Raw genomic sequence first — 18,072 nt, 5'->3', positions numbered from 1 at the left:
TTACCGCTCATTTCTTCCCATTTGACCGCTGTGGATCTTACTAATGTTTGCTCTTCTATGGAGTAACATTACTGGGAAAGAATTTTTTTTTTAAAGAAAAACAAGTATGATTCCATTTCTGCTGATAATTTTGTGTGTTTGAGAGTAAGGAGTTGTGATACTAGCACCCACTGGATAAGTTAAACATTAATGCCCTCTTGATGAATAGAGTTTTGTGGGGTTTTTTGCCGGGATTTTTAATTCAGCCTCAGCCTCTTTCATTCCTTTTGGACTTTTCCTGACATGGACATGGCCAAGGTGCTGTCTTTTGTGTTGTATTTTTAAATGTCTAAAGTTTGTTACAGTTTGTATCTGGGTGGATTTTGAGTTATGTACCAGAGGTTTCTATTTACAAAAGATCCTCAGATTATAAAAATTTGTGTAACATAGTGCACAGTTTTTGTAATGCTTTAGGTCTTCACAAAACCTTTGTATTTTTATTTTTTTATTATTTATTTATTTTTTTATGGCTGTGTTGGGTCTTCGTTGCTGCGCGCGGGCTTTCTCTAGTTGTGGCGAGTGGGGGCTACTCTTCCTTGTAGTGTGCAGGCTTCTCTTTGTTGTGGCTTCTCTTGTTGCGGAGCACGGGCTCTAGGCACGCAGGCTTCAGTAGTTGTCGCACGTGGGCTCAGTAGTTGTGGCTTGTGAGCTCTAGAGTGCAGGCTCAGTAGTTGTGGCGCACGGGCTTATTTGCTCCGTGGCATGTGGGATCTTCCCGGACCAGGGCTTGAATCCGTGTCCCCTGCATTGGCAGGTGGATTCTTAACCACTGCGCCACCAGGGAAGCCCACAAAACCTTTATAAATAGCTTTCTGAACAATAAGCATAGCCAATCCCAGTGCTAAGAACTTCAAGGTCCATCCAGTTTGTGTATGTTTATCACCATTCCACAAAACATTTTTGGTATAGTTCCTACTACTTGAGGAAAAAAATGCTTACTTAGCTCATTCCTTAACACTTAATGCAGGGGTTTTTTTTCCTTTTTTTCTTAGCACCTGGATTTTCACTGAACTAGTAAGCAAAATAGTAATCTTAGCCTCAGGGTGAGCATAGTTCTTGATCCTGTTTTGCAATGGGAGAAGCAGATTAATTTGCCTGGATAGAAGGCTTGCCTGTGGAGAACTGTCAGCCCCTCTGAGCTTGGAGCAGGGCTGTGTTCCAGAAAAATCTTGTGATAGTGGCTAGGAGGAGTGGTGGATTGACTTGAGGGTTTTTTGGAGACTGTGTCACTAATCCAAGCAAACCATAGTAAGGATGAGAATTCAGACAGTGGCACTGGGATTAGGAGTCAGGAAGAGGTCACGGGCATATTTGCATGGCATTACTGAGTAAGAAGACTAGTTAGATGTGGGCGTGGTCAGCTAGCAGATGAATATAAGCCAGGTGACTTCTGGTTGGATTAAAAAATAAATGGGAATCAGCTCTTTGTGGCAGTGACTGAAGCACGAGCGGCACACAGAAGGAGGGCGCCACCTCTGAAGGGCTATTTTCATGTCTAAAAATGACTTGGTACTGATTATTGCTGGCAAAATATGACATCCTTATAGCAGCTAATTAGACCACTCCAGGGGCATGTCTGCCCTTTAACAGCTGATGCAGGGCATGCAGGAGCACAGTACTCCTGTGACACCTGATCCCGGCCCTGGACTGGGAGACACGCCCAGGTCCATAAACAGGCGGGAGCAGGGAGCCCTGGCGTAGCCCTGCTGGGGGAGTGGGACCCCAGAGAAAGGAGCACCTCCCCAGGGTCTTGCACTGAGCAGGATAGCACCCGCCTTGAGTGGGATATCACCCTGTAGCTCAGAGAGACTGTCTGAACTATATTTGGATTTATGGGCTAGGGAGGGGCCAAGTTATAAAATTACTGCTTCCAGCTGTAATCTAGAGAAATTATGACTTTACAGCTTTGACATATGCTCTGGATTTGATCTTACTGCTAATAAAATATGTTTTCGTTGTCAGTTGGTTTTAATCAAAATTTTGACCCAAAAGGTGGTAGCTGTGATTGCTGCTTTTGCCGTCTGGTTTCTGGGGGATTCATATAGGAGTGTTCAGTACTGGAAAGCTTCTTGGCGCCACAAAACTCTTGACATAATATGAAATTAAAGTCTTTGTCACAATTTTTAGGAAAGACAAAACTGTAAGTTGCTTTACTGATAATATGAGTCAGACGTCTTGAAATCCCCTGGCTTTAAATCTTGGAAGCAATTGCCTGCTCTGTTGGAAATGGCTCCTCCCCAGCCCTTGGGTTCCCTGTGGGGTTCCGTAAGGCCAGGGCACTGAGGATGGGTGAGCCGAGGCTGAAGACCTTCATCCAGGCATTGAGGATAGTGGTCTCCTTGAGAAGACTTCCACTGGACAAGGTGGTGCTTCACTGGTCCTTGATCCCAGGCAACTCCTGATGGATAATTACTCTTTTTCAAAGAACTTGTTCTTGTTTCTCAACCTGAAAATTTATTGTTGAACTCAGAACTTAGAAGTATTTGCGGGAAGAGTCTCTTTATACATAGCCACCATCTGCTGGACCACCCAAAGCCCTAGGACATACTGGGTCATGCTTGTGCTTAGCCTCGCTCACGATATTCTCGCGATAGGTCACACTCGCCCTTGCGTATTCTCGCAGTTAGTCACTCATGCTTGGTCTGTTTTGTGATGGGTCGTGCTTGCACTTGGTTGCTCTCACACTCAGTCACTCTTGCAATGGGTCACTCTCTGATTCTTGGTGCCTCCCATAATTGGGCACACCCATGCTCAGTTGCTGTCTTTTTTCTCTCATATACACCCACTCACAGCTAGAGAAGAAAACTCACTTCTACATTTGGAACCAGATAACCTCAATGTGAAGAAACTATGTGACTACTGAGTATTAACGAAGAGCCACAATGTGTCCAAAGATAAATACTAGCAAATTCTCTTCGTTCTAGACAGATATGTGAAGGAGACTCTTCTCAAAACTTAAGTCCACAGTTTGTGGGCTAATTTTGATCACTACAGATACTATCGAGATGCAATTATTTCAGTTATGTAAAGCTGCAGTAATTTTGGTGTGGGAGTCTTTGGCACCTATACCACTTTCTTTCTTATTTTGGAATCTTTCCCTGTGTTTTATCTGGTTTATCCTTCTGGCTTGGCTAACGCCCCATCCTCTTCTTTTTACCATAGGTATTTCCATATCGTGTCCTGCCTTTACTGAGTATTAAAATCTCCATATAGAATCAGTGTCCAAGTCAAATATTTTAAGATAAATTTGTTTCAAAAGGCTTGTCAAAAGGCTTCCTATTTTGGGAGGGTTCTATGTACCCTCTGTGTCTCATGGTATCGTCCAAGGGGAGAAAGTTCACTTTTTTTTGCTCTTCCAGAAACTGGAAAATAAAGAGCAAACTCCTGTGCTTACTTTAGTCATCCAACTAATGAAACCAAAAATTGGGTGCTAAGAAGGTGGCTGTAAATCTGGTAGTGCTTCAGAGTCCTTTCAAGGTTCATGCTTCCATGAGGGCTATCTTTTGAGGGAACATGTTTTTTTTCCTACCTACCTTTGAGGACATAGTCTGTTGACTCTTGAGTTAGCATAATCTTCATTTCTTAAATGAGAGAAAGCAATTTAAAGGTAATGTTTTGGGAAACAATGAACAAGGAGTTAGGGAACAATTGTCAGTGTTAGGTTTGAGGCTCTGTGTAACTTACTAGCTGTGTGAGTTTGGGCAAGTTACTTAACCTCTCTGTGCCTCATTCTCCTTATCTGCAAAGCAAAGATAATATATTATGAGTATGAAATGAGCAATGGCTGTAAAGTGCTCAGAACTATGCCTGGCATGCACTAATCTATCTGTGGCCACAGGAATCCTTGTCTAGGCGGCAAGGGAGGTTGGGGAGCTCTAGCCATCACTTACTTTGCTGTTGCGTGTTTAACCAACTCTCTTCATACATTAACTGAGTCCGCTGTTAAGGAGAAGAGCTTCGCAGTTGTGTGCTCTATGCTAGATCCTTCATTGGGATTCTCTCGTATGATAGCCTGCCTGCTGGGAGTCCAGTCAAGTAGACGGTAAGGTAAAGCCTTGTGTTCTTTTCTTTCCTTCCTCTTCCTCCTTATCAGGTATTTCTTTCACCTTTTGCCCTTTCATTAGGTTATAGCTCTGAGCGCAAAAAAGCCAGACGGCCACTTGCCAAGCAGTAGATTGGACATAGATGAGAGGGGCCGATGCATATGTAGCAGCAGTAACCTGTCTGCCTGGGACTTCCTTGCATGGCTTTAAAGGACCAGGTCTTCAGTATCTAATTGAGCCTAAATGCCAATTTATGTGCAAGAACACATCTCTTAGGGAATTGCGAGGATTTTTTCCCCCTTCCACTGTGGTGGTAGAAAGGCAGAAAATATGAGCTGTAAAAGCATGGCTGCATCCTGTATCTTGGGCTGCTTGTCTTATGTCTAATCAATTACCTTGATGCTGTTAGACGAGGGCAAGTCATTGGGGGAGCATTCCTAGTGAGATTCCTGAGAGTTGATGATTCAGAGACCAGTTCTGGAACAGAATGTAAGAAACTGTATCTTATAAAAGTTTAAAATATATTCCCTTCTGGGCTTCCCTGGTGGCGCAGTGGTTGAGAGTCCGCCTGCCGACGCAGGGGACACGGGTTTGTGTCCCGGTCGGGGAAGATCCCACGTGCCGCGGAGCGGCTGGGCGCGTGAGCCATGGCCGCTGAGCCTGCGCGTCCGGAGCCTGTGCTCTGCAGCGGGAGGGGCCACAGCAGTGAGAGGCCCGCGTACCACACACACACAATATATATATATACGTGTATATATATATATATATTCCCTTCTACCTACTAAGAACGCCTGAATCCAAAAAATTCAATACCTAAATATAACATTTTTCGGTTTCCGGACAAAGTAGTTCTTTTGATAAAAGAACTTCATTTCTTCTTCTTCTTCTTTTTTAAACATCTTTATTGGAGTATAATTGCTTTACAATGGTGTGTTAGTTTCTGCTTTATAACAAAGTGAATCAGCTATACATATACATATGTTCCCATATCTCTTCCCTCTTGCATCTCCTTCCCTCCCACCCTCCCTATCCCACCCCTCTAGGTGGTCACAAAACACTGAGCTGATCTCCCTGTGCTATGTGGCTGCTTCCCACTAGCTATCTACCTTACATTTGGTAGTGTATATATGTCCATGCCACTCTCTCATTTTGTCCCAGCTCACCCTTCCCCCTCCCCATGTCCTCAAGTCCATTCACTAGTAGGTCTGTGTCTTTATTCCCGTCCTGCCCCTAGGTTCTTCATGACCACTTTTTTTTGGATTCCATATGTATGTGTTAGCATACGGTGTTTGTTTTTCTCTTTCTGACTTACTTCACTCTGTATGACGGAGTCTAGGTCCATCCACCTCAGAACTTTATTTCTATATGCTGAAAGTTTTGACTTCTTTCCTACCCTTAGGCTGTCCTCAAAGATTTCTATTTCTTCAATTTTCCTTAAAAATTTTCAATAGAGCTTGTAAAAAGTTTTGAAAAGGAAGTTTTGTAGAACTTGTCATGTGTTCATTTAGCTATTTGAGAATGTTAATTGTAGTTAACTCTGGGTCTCTTATTCGATATCAGGAAACAATATTCAAGAAAAACTATTGGCACCTCTAGTTTAAGATGGCAGTCTGCACACGTGTTCATCTTTTCCCTTCTTGAGCCCCCATTAAAATGACTGTATGAGAGTAAAAGTTAAATATCTACAACATCAAAGAAAGTAAGAGATGGTTATCAGCAGATGATAGTTAAGCCATTTTCTGGAAGATGGAAAACAGATGGAGGAATCATGGCTGGTGCAGCCTAGGGTACACATGGAGCTCTGAAGTTATGGAGGGAGACTCAGCAGAATCCTTACAGGCTCTGAACTTAGGATGTATCTATCGCGGAGGGCTGAAAACATAGGGCCCGGTTACATGCTTAGGTAGTTTTAGCCAAGTAAAATATTTATCTTTAAAGAAATTGAGTGACTTTGGGTGATAGCTAGCACAGTTAATGTGGTACTGGTACCTCAAAGAAGCATATGTCTATATATAGATCTAGACATATTTTGACAAGAAACACGAAATTTCTGAATCGGAGAACAGACCTCGTGTTACTTGCAGAGCTTCATAGTGCTCACTCCCCGTGGGACGATGCAGTAAGAGGCTGATGGTACCCTGTGTATTAGTTTGCCAGGGCTACCATAACGAGGTATCACTGGCTAGGTGGCTTAAACAACAGAAATTTATTTTCTCACAGTTTTGCAGCCTGGAAGTCTGAGATCAAGGTGTGGGCGGGGCTGGTTCCTTTTGAAAGCCATGAGGGAAGGCCTCTCCCTATGGCTTGTAGATGCTCATCTTCTCCCTGTGTCTTCCCGTTGCCTTCCCTCTGTATGTGTGTGTCCAGATTTCCTCTTCTTACAAGGACACCAGTCATACTGGATTAAGGCCCATCCTAATGACCTTATTTTAACTTAATCACATCTGTAAAAACCTTGTCTCCAAATATAGTCACATTCTAAGATACTGGGGGTTGCGATTTCAACATTACGAAAACAGATGGTCCAGGGAGATACATCTGCATCTCTCTGGAGCAATGTACATACCACCTCTAGCTTCCAAGGCATACTTTCTTTTTCCCTTTTTACTTTATTTATTTATTATTTTTTTATTGAGGTGTAGCTGCTGTACACCAAGGCATATTTTCTAGTCCGTCATCCTTTAATCAAATTGGCTAGTGCTCTTCGCTGTGAATGCCTGGATTGTGCAAAAATGTGAAAATATTCCTGGAGAATTGTGTCCCAACACTCATCAATCTTTATATTACCACTTGAATATGAATGGAAAGCCAGGCATTACCAAGAATGTTATTAAAACTTACAATGAAAAAGGCCAAGATAAACAGGAAAACTGACTACCAAGGAAAAACAGCTAATTCAAGGAAATGAATAGAATTGAAAACATCTAATTAGGATGTGAATCTGCAGTCACGAATATTTCCTTCTTAAAACAAGAATAAGATTCTATTAGTTACAGGGAATTCCCTGGCAGTCAAGTAGTTAGGACTCGGAGCTTTCACTGCCGGGACCCGGGTTCTATATCTGGTCGGGGAACTGAGATCCTGCAAGCCGAGTGGCATTGCCATGGGGGGAAAAAAAGTGTTACAATATTGAAAATATATAATGATTGCCAAATTTTAAAAAAATTAATAAAGAGGCTAGATAAAGATATAGTCAAGAAAATGTTTTAGCTAAGGACTAAAAATATACAAGTATGGGGAATATGGGAGAAGAGAAGTCCTGAAGGTCTAACTGACTTCCCTAGCTGCATGTGGCCATTTAATTTAAATTAATAAAAATTAAATTAAAAATTCAGTTCCTTAGTGACACGAATCCCATTTCAATTGCTCAGTAGCCATATGTATCTGACAGCTATTGGGCAGTGCAGATATATAGAAAATTTCCATCATTGCCCTGGCAATGTTTGAAGTTGAGATAGCCCTGGCAACTGGTAAGGGAGACTAGAGAAATAGAGGTGGGGGAGGGGAGGGACTTTCCAGATAAATCATACCATGACTCTTGATGTTGAAAGGTCTTACATACAGCCAAGCAGAGTGGATTTTAGGTAGATATATCTAGACATATCCTTGCGAAATTCTCTTGGAACCAAGGATAAAGGGAGTATTCTAAAAACTTTAAGAGAGGGATGAATACAGATATCTACGAGGGAAAGAAAATGAGCAGTGTGCTGTATTTCTGAGGGAGGATGATTTTAAGTCTACCGTCGTTTCCACCAAATAATCAGTGATTTGGGGACATTACACTGAAAGTCTCAGAAAGATAGCTTTATGAGTGTCTTTTCTTAGGAAGTTACTTGAGGATACGCTTTGACCAAATAAGAAAGGAAACCAAGAAAGATGAAAACATGAGATCCAGGAAACAGTGGGTCCAATTTATCGAAGCAGCTAAGGAGGTCCTGAGAAGACAATTAGAAAGGAAGCCTAGATTAACCCATTCCAAGTGGAATGAGACAGAGCACTCCAGGAGGAAAATCTCTGGAAGAGAAAGGAAATTGCTAGTGTGTGTACTGTGATTAAGAGCTTAGTAAAACCTGGACATAGATATTAGTTTCCTATGGCTTTTATAGCTTTTGAGGCCAGAAGTCTGAACTCTAAGTGTCATCAAGGCGGTGTTCCTTCTGGAGCCTCCAGGGGGAGAACACAGTCTCTTTCAGGTTCTGGTGGTGGCCAACTTCCTTGGCTTGTGGCCTCATCACTCCAGTCTCTGCCTTTATCTTCCTCTGTGTGTGTCTTTTCTTCTTCCTTCTCTTATAAGGGCACTTGTCTTTGGACTTAGGGCCCACCTGGGTAATCCCGGATGATCTCATCTTAAGATCTTTAATTAAATCTGCAAAGAACCTTTTCCAAAGAAGGCAGGATTCCAGGGATTAGGACATGGGCATGTCTTTTGGACAGGCTGCCATTCAACCTACTATATAACTGTATCTGTTAGAGCAGGAAAAAAAGAGTATCTTCTTTATTTATTTTGTGGTACGGGGGCCCCTCACTGTTGTGGCCTCTCCCGTTGCAGAGCACAGGCTCTGGATGCGCAGGCTCAGCGGCCATGGCTCACGGGCCCATCAGCTCCGCGGCATGTGGGATCTTCCCGGACCGGGGCACGAACCCGTGTCCCCTGCATCGGCAGGCGGACTCTCAACCACTGCACCACCAGGGAAGCCCTCTTCTTTATTTTAATACTAGTAATATTCTCCATTGAATGACACAGTGAACCCATTGAGAAGGAAGTGTAATCCCAGCATACTGTTTGGCTCTGTAATAAATAATATCTCTACAGTTAGTAATGTAATTCGTGTGTCATTAAGTAAAAGTTGGTATGTATCAACTTTTAGAATGAATCTATAGACAATAGAAGATACAACAGTTGCTGCTGAACTGAGTAGAAATGTCCTTAGATTGGATAATGTAATTGGTGGCAGAGGTGGGAGGAGAAGCAGAGGAGAAATGGAATGAAGAGTTGCGTGCTGATGTGCTTCTCTCACAAACTGAGCAGCACGACATACTTTCCGGAAGATAAAACAGTCAGTGTGGTTGTTGGTGTGTTATCTGAAGTTTCACAGGCATTCAGTAGAACTGGCAAAAGATGCATAACTACGAAATGGATGATGGGTGAGTTAGTTAGATCCTCATAGCAGGAAGCCAAAGGAGAATGTACAAAGTTGCCAAACCATAAAAACCAGTCAGGGGCTGTTGGAACCAGTTAAATAAGGCATGCTGCATTTTTGAGAGCATTTTTTGTAGTAGTTGCGGAGCTTGGCTACACCCAAGGGGCTTTTTAATCACATATTTTCTGTGATTAGCAGTATGGTCTGATAATCGCACGTTTGTCTTCCATGAATGTTTCAAAATTTTAAAATAGGCTTATTGTCTTTTTCTGGAAACTTAAGTTCCAGAGCAATAATTTTATTACATTTTCTTTTCCAGTATTTGAGAGTAAAGGAGTGATCCTGAAAATTATGCTTATGGTGGACTTAAGTAAAAAGGATTTATGCAATCAAATTTACAGATTGTTTTTTATTGATCACAACTTTTATGCTAGGGGTCAGTTTTAATCTGCTTGGCATGGTTAATTGCTTATCCACTTAAAAAATTAACTCTGGTGGATGGAAGAGGCCCTACTAATGTGAATTGTTTTTGCTGTTAGTGAAAATATGGTATTATGTTATATGTTATAATTAGAAAAAAAGAAAAAAAATGCTGAATAAGCCATTACCCCTTTGTAAAAAAGGAAGAATGAAGGAAAGAGAAGTCCTCCCCTTGAGTGAGTTTTGTCCTGCACATTCTCTAATATTTCCAGGGTGTTGATCCTGCCTACTGTAGTGAAGCATAGCCGTTCATTCATTCCACAAACTTCTGAGTCCCATCTACCAAGTGCTGAGCTCTTAGGAGATACGAGTATGAACATTCTTTCAAGAAATTCAGTCTTGCTAGTAATGTTCCACCCCCTTGCTGATATGTTCTATCCTGATTCCTGGTTTTATTCAGTTCCTTCTGCACCAACTGAAGGAACATACAACAAAATTTAATCCTTTCTCCAATCCTCAGAACATGGAAAAACTGTGAAAAGATTACTCATCACTGAGTTTCTTTCTGCCTTCGGAATGATGCGCTTCTCCCTTCTAGCAACACAGTATTTTGCATTTCCCAGTTGAATACACTCATTGAAGAATTCTTGGTGACCTTTAGTACTTTTCTTAAGTTTATGCCTCTCATCCTTTTTTATGCTCAAAACAGACTTCAAGTATATGCTCCTCATGGATTCTACGAGGCACCTCCATTCCCAACCTGCCACCGGCCATCTGTATTCTCCCCTCTGAGGTGTCCTTAGTGCACCATCCGTTCTGCCCACAGCCCTCCCTACTGCTTGTCTACACTACTGGCTCTACTGTTAGAACTCTTTATCCACACATTTGACTATCCTTTTTCTGCTCTTCTTTATTCCTTTTGCCTGTAAACATACCCAAATCATAGTTGTACTTATTAAGCCTACACTGGTCCCTCTATTGTCTCCATTTCCTACCTTTCTCTCATTTGAATATTTGTCCTATATTCACGATGAAAACTTTTACTGGGAAGCAGTATAGCAGAATGGATTCCCAGTTCTATTGTTAACTGTGTAAAGATGGACAAGCCTCCTCATTGTAAAATGGGAGTAATGATATGTATTTCATTTGTGGTGTTGTGGAAGTTCACCAACAGTGTGTGGCATGGCATACAACTTGATGTAGCCGTCCAGGAAAATGTCACAAAATAGAACATTACTGGTTTACTCAGTACGAGTTGGAGATGAAGGAGGACACACTGTAGGCATGATAGTCAGGGTTTGATTCCAGGTCTTTTGAGCAGAAAGGGATGAATGTAGGTAATTGGATACTTGGGAGATCAATGAGAGGGCTGGAGATGCTGACTCTGGGCTGACTTCAAGGATGACCTAGGAAAGCCCTTGAAGTGGCCCACCGATAAGGAAGGGGAAGAGTCAGGGGAGCCACTGGAACTGCTGACTTTAGGAGTGGCTGAGACCAGAGGTCAGGCCCCCACTGCCTTTGCACCTACTTGCAGCACCCAGGAATCTTGGGCCTTGGAATACTCGATCTGCCTGTTCCCACCAGGCTGGGGACTGGACACACAGTGGCCCCAGCAGCAGGAGGGGGGTCTCTGCCTCTCTTCCTTCTTCCAAATTTGTGAGTGCATCTAACTGGCCAACTTATGTCAGTTTCCTCCGAAGCCTTACCTTCAGGGAGCCTGGGAATGCTGTTTCTCTACTTGTCATGATCAACTCCTCCTTCCTCTTCCAGCTTCTCACTTCTAGCCCCAAAGTTCATCTTCGCCCCCTCCTGTTGGTCTATTGCCTCTAGAACCCTCATTTTCATCCTCAACTCTTCTTCTGAGGTAGTTCCTCTGTGAAGTGTCACAGAGATCTTCCAGCCAGCTCTGGACCAAATCCAAGCTCCACTTTTTATTTTTAAAGACTCTTCATGTAGGCACCGGAGATCTATCACTTCCTGTGTTTTTTCCTTCACGAACTTAGCTCAGCTGTTCCTTTCATCTCAGGCTCAACCACTTAATGACTCTTTCATGTGCCTGCTTGCCGTTGCCTTTGTGTCCTCCTGGAAACAGCGTCATCATGTTCCTGGAATGGTCTTTCCTCATCAGCCCACCAAACAGCCTTTGCAGCTTCTGAGACCCCTCTTCTAGGGGAAGACTTTCCATATGAGCACTGGTGTTCTCTTTGTATCACAGTCAGTAAGGACTACATTCCATTTTATATTTTTTTAGTTATATTTTAGTAAATACTTTCCTGCCAAATTATAAACAGACTTGCATGGGGATCCACTTGTTTGTCACTTAAAAAGTTAAAATTGGTGTTTGGCATATGCCTTTGATGTATTGCTATTTGGACAAAACATCCCATCAGCAACATAGTAGAATGGAAAGTAGAGGAATTAAGAAGAAAAACAGACACCAAATGTTAAAGATCAAGAAGGAAAAATTCACTATGTGATAATCAGAGAAGCTCTTTCTGTCATGTGCCCAGCCTCTCCTATGGGAAATATCAACTCCTAGAACGTAACAAAAGAATGGAGCAGGGAGATTAAAAGGTTCATCAGGGACTTCCCTGGCAGTCTACGTGGCCAAAATAATAATTAAAAAAAAAAAAAAAAGGCTCACTCATTGGAAAAAGTACTTAAATCATTAGTAGTAAAGGTGATTATGTATTTTAAATATTGGATTAAAACAACTGAAATTTTTGTAAGCTTGTCAAGAATTATTTCATAAAGTGTGTAGTGTAATGCAAAGTCATAGTTTTTGATCGATTTCCCATCGTCACTCTTACGTTAAAATCATAGCTCACAGAATGGAAGTTGGTGGGATTCTTTCATTTTTCCTAATATTTTTATATCACTCTATTCTAACTCCTTGTGCCAGGTGAGAACACATCCTCCCCCTTCCAGGTACTTCCAGTCCTCAATTGTTTAGAGAAGATGGCCCTCACCATCTCTGCCCTTTGTTCCCTGTCCCCTCTGAGGTTGTGGGCTGGCAGCCTGCCAGATTTCTAGTTCTCTCTTCATTGTTTAAAGTCACATTTCATCAGTTGGCATCTATTATCCTTGAAATCGTGCTGATTCCACCTTGCCACTTGTTCCCTGGTAGCTACTTCCCCAGGGCTGTGCTGTGGCATCGTAGAGGTTACACGTGCCGTCTGTGGATGACGGTCAGGGTTGCTGATAGCGCTCTCATTCACACTAGCTGTGCTTGTAGAGTGATGGAATCCTGAGGCTGGGAGGGGCCTGCGGACTCCACAAGATCTAGACCAACACTGGTAGAACCGGAACCACCACCTGCATTTTAATTGAATCAAGAAGTCAAACTGATTTGGAAAATGAATGAAGCTCATCTCCTTAGAAGTCACTTAGTACTGTATATATGCATATGTTTGTACACGTACACACAGACCTGCACACGTGCATGAGAACTAAACCAGTCTCAAGAATTGGTTGACACAAAGGCTGTCGTTACTTTTTTTTTTATCATTACTTTTAATACAAAACTAAAGGAACTTGAAATCTAGGCAGTACAATGTTCAGAGTTTTATCATGGTTGATTACTTATGATTATGATTTTTTTTTTAGCCTTAAAACAATAGGGTGATTATCAGAAATAGTCATCTTGGAAGCTTTCCAGGATCAGTAAAATTTCAGAATCATTGAGCTAGACCAGTCTTTAGAGATCCTGGCTGGTTAAAATTTTTAAAGTTTCATACTTATTGTACAAACTGTATTGTAATGAAAATAACATAAAAGACAAAAATTCCATTATCACATTAAGTTAATATATCAGTTATTTTCATTTTTCCAAAAGTTTAAAGGCCATGTCCATAAGCAAAAATCAGTTTATGGTGTTCTCATTTCAGTGTGGAAAGAATTTGGGGTTTTTTTTTCCACCAATTTTTTTTTTTTTTTTGCGGTACGCGGGCTTCTCACTGTTGTGGCCTCTCCCGTTGCGGAGCACAGGCTCCGGACGCGCAGGCTCAGCAGCCATGGCTCACGGGCCCAGCCGCTCCGCGGCCTGTGGGATCTTCCCGGACCGGGGCACGAAACGGCGTCCCCTGCATTGGCAGGCAGACTCTCAACCACTGTGCCACCAGGGAAGCCCATCCACCAAATTTTATACTAGAAGTGTGTTTCAGTGTTGGCATGTCGCCTTTATAGTTTAAAAATTACAGCAAAGATGTATTGGATTCCTCTAGTGCCCACCTTCTCCCCAGGCCCTTGCTTCCGTGGCCAGCTTCATGCAGCTACAGTCTGACTACATCTCCCACAGCTTGCTTTGTGCCTGCTGCTGCCCCACCTCATGCAACGTGGGAGCCTGCTGGCGCCCACCTGCCGTTCATACAGGCATGCCTGGGAAGAGAGTTCCCACTGGCCACAGCTTGACCAGTAGGGATGGGAGCTAGTGGGTAAACGCTCCCTTGGGCACACAGTCTGAGGCATGTTCTAGAGCGCTCCTCTGAAGTCTCCCTAGTTCGCACTCACCTTCACTTTCTAAAATAAGCCATCTGCACTGAAGCTCTCGCCTCAGGCTCCTTTCTTGGAAGAGCTGTGGCTAAGATAGCTGGCAGAGTTGCCAAGTGTGATTTCTCTAGTGGTCTCTGTGCTATTGGATATTTGGTTCGTTTCAAATTCCTGTGGTTCTGAAGCTACGTTGAATATTTTTATGTGAAATCTTTTCTTTCTTTCAAAAAGAAGTTTTAGGACAAACTCTAAGAGCACGGCCACCAGGTTAAAGACCATAAACTTGTTCACAACTGGCTGTTCATCACTGCTGTGTCGCTTCCCTAAAAGGTTGTGTTAACTTAAAGCACCACCAACGTGTGTGTGTGTGTGTGTGTGTGTGTGTGTGTGTGTGTGTGTGTAACCATTCAACCACCATGTCTTCAGTGATTTAAATCTGGCCCCTTGAATAGGAGGAAAATATGTCACCCTTTATTTTAATTTGTTTCTTTCATGGCTAAGAGGGTTGTGCATGTGTCTTCATTCTCGTTTGCTGTGTTTGTACCTTTTACCTAGGTTTTGCCTTTGGTTCTGTGTCCCCTGTGGAGGAAATCTCCACATAGCATGGTGCAAGAAAGCCTAGAAGAAGGAGAAATTCTGGATGAGATAACAGAGGTGGCTTTAACCATACTGTATGGCATCCTATAGCATGGCAGGGAAGCCTGGTGAGGAGGGCAGAGGGTGAGCGGTCCATGGGCTGTTGCCTGAGATGCCTCTTTGACAGCCTGTTAGTGGGCTTTCATCAATAACTTCCAAGAAGATTTCTCTCTCCACCTGTGTTGGCAGGGAGCCTGCAGGTTTAGTGGCCTGTTTATGGATTTCTGACAACCTGACATCGTCCCTGTTGTTTCTGCTGAGAATTGATGATATGTTAGTACCAGCTCTGTCCATTGTCCTGCATCCTCCTTGTCGATGTTCCAGCAAACATGGTGTCAGTGCTCTTTTGTTTCTCTTGATGTCATAGTGTTAGATACACAGAGAATTTCTGAAGACAACAAATTGAATTTTGTCCCCTATGGATGGGAGGGGAGAGTAGCTAAATAGGCCTGGTCTTCATAGCTCAAATGTAGAGAAGTGTTTGTCTAGATAATGCAAACACAAAAACCCAGTTGGGTCTAATTTATACTGACTCTGTAAATCTGGTAGTAGGGGACCTATAAAGTAAATTACATAGCACGTGTCTTGCCCTGAAGCACATCTGTGCATACCTGCGCACGTACCATCTCCCTGCCCTATGCAGAGAAAGAGCACATGCACATCCTGTACATCTGAAGCTGGTAAATGGACTATTGTTAGTCTTATCCTAGACGAAGTTCACACATACACGTATTTGCAAGTCCACAGTACATGAAAGGATTCGATATGTCTTCTTGAATCCTTGAAGGAAGTTAAAGTAGTATTTCTAGTTTACCTGGAAGTTATCATGCATAGTGAAGGGGTATCCAAATGACTGAACTGATTTTTCTTTACAACAAAGGAGAAGGGAGAGGGGTGTCCCAGGTATGGGCAAGTACAGAGGGGAGAGAAGATGGTTTGTCAGCAAACTGCAAGTAATTTCTTGTTAACAGATGAGTGTTACCTTCCAGACCATCCATTGATCCAGTAAATATTTACCTAGTTCTCAGTCTCTGCCTGGCATTGTGCATCATTACCCAAATAATAGGAAACGCAGTTTTGGTTGTCTTGGGCTTAACTTGATTACTGTTTCATCAGTTCTAAAACACACATTTGAACACCTCTGAAATTGGCATGTGTACTACGATCAGTGGAATCTCAGATTAGATTAAAAAGCTATTAGTCATTATTGTACTTGGAAGTGCTTTTTAAAAAAAAAAAAGGCAGAGCAATCTAGGCTCACACACAGGTCAAGAAAACCTACGTGGTTATGTCCTGATCTATAGAACAGGTAAGTCTAGTAAGTGATATGTTAACTTGGGTGTTTTCATTTCTTTTAACCTTACTTTGGATTAAGTGCTATTTCTATTGGTAGTTAAAAAAAAAAGTTATCTTTTTAAAAAACTCATTACCCTGCTATGACTAAACATAAACAATTAGATCTTGTCCTGTTATTGTTCTATTTTCTGCACGTTTTCTGGGCATGGATAATTGCCTTATATAACCATATTTTTGTAATACCACAAGAGATAAAATTCATAGTAGAATCTAGATATTGTATCTACATCCAAGTCTTTATCTATATATCCCCAAACAAGTTGTTGATTGCTTGATTGGAGAGGCCATGTGTAGAAGTGCTGGTGGCCATCACTTGCACTAAGCCCATCACAAAGAAAACCACTGTGGTTGCCATATGTTAAAAAACAATGTAAATATAAAATATTCCAAAATTAAAAATTGATTTAAAAAAAACCATCATTCAGGTGTGCCTTGTGCACTCTGTTGCTTCATCCATTAGATGAGGATTGAACCTTGATCACCACATGATACTTATAAGAAAGATGACATCAGCAGTAGTTAACATTACTTGCACATGGCTTGACATTGCTCACTGGTGGACATGGGTAGGTGAGGACAGCTGGCTTCAGCTCTGTGCTCATCAGGGAGGCCCCTTGATGCTTCTTGTGCTTCTCGTGGGACCCTGCACCCAGGTGCCAGTTTCCCTTCTCCATCTTCTGCCTCCACCTCTCCTCTCCCCTTCCTCTTCTTCCTCTCTCCTTTCTCTTTCCTTTTTTCATTTTGGCCACAATTCTAGACTTTGTATCTTAAAACTTAGGTCAGTTTTAGTATAATCACTATTTTTGTACTGAAAACTCAGCAACAAGCCTTAAATCTTCAGATTAAATACTTGAAGTTTTTTTTTCCCCCTTTAAACAAATGTTTAAATATCACGTAAGACATTAATGAGGTGCTGAGGAGGTGACAGTGTGAACACTCAGGCTAGAGACATACTGAAACCTTGTTTTAAAATCATGACAGCAAGGTCACACTAGAGAAAGATACTGAACATGAGATTTGGGGAGGAGGGTTCTGCAGAGTTGGCACAGGCCAATTCTTTCTGTCGTTATTTTTTGGTGAGTGTGACAGTGCTCATCTTAGCTGGGGATGCCAGTTAACTGGATGAATGAATGAATGAATGAATGGATGCATGAGTGTCTACCAATTTAAGTCAACTCACATTTATAAGTCTTCTTGGCAGTGATTTAACAAAACCATTGAAATACAGTTGTTTTCTCTGTTCTTCCTAATGCTCATGAGCTCTTACTGTGCACAAAAGGCAGATGGAAATAAAGGCAAATCTGCAGAAGGAAACATTATACAGGATGCAGCGTCCAGCCCACCCCTCACAATGCCAACCTTCCTAAGGTGATGTAAGAGCATTGTGAAATAAAACTACCAACACCTGGTGGACTCCATCCTGCGTCACGGTCCTTTATGCCGTAAGGTGACCGTTTGGTTTGTTTCACCCTTTATTGCGTGGGGATTGTGCCTCCCTGAGTGGAATGTACATGACGGATGCCAGATATTTTGGGGTGTAAGGGATTCAGTCTAGTTTCACTCAAATCCTCGTGTGAGGTGGTGGAAGTACTAGTGATTTTTTAAAATTCTGTTACCCATATTTTGTTTTTCTGCAATAGACAGCTCTTTTCTTTGTAGAGAATTGGAAAGAGCTTGGATTTTCGAGTCTGACAGACCTCAGTTCACTTCCCTCTCTGGTGCCTGCTAGTTGTGTGACCTTTAACAGTGAACTTGCCCTTTCTGAGTTTCAGGTTTCCTTCTGTAAAACAAGGATGCCACCTACCTGAAGGATTGTGAGGATTAGAGATAATTTATGTAAAACAGGTGCTTATTTGAAGCTCTCCATAAATGGTACTATTAGTATCACAATATGATTATTATTATGTTCAGATGCAACATAGTTTAGACAGATAGATGATTTATAGTAG

The 18,072-nt window shown here is 42.1% G+C and overlaps 1 protein-coding gene across 3 annotated transcripts in view; it reads left to right on the top strand.

Moving 5' to 3' along the window:
* Positions 1-18,072, top strand: part of HLCS (holocarboxylase synthetase) — a 195,055-nt gene that overhangs the window by 115,239 nt on the left and 61,744 nt on the right. The window lies entirely within an intron of this gene.

Source organism: Tursiops truncatus, chromosome 4, assembly GCF_011762595.2.
Source record: "Tursiops truncatus isolate mTurTru1 chromosome 4, mTurTru1.mat.Y, whole genome shotgun sequence".
Classification (NCBI taxonomy): Eukaryota; Metazoa; Chordata; class Mammalia; order Artiodactyla; family Delphinidae; genus Tursiops; species Tursiops truncatus.
Note: the sequence above shows the minus strand (reverse complement) of the source record. Positions and strands in the feature narration are given on the sequence as shown.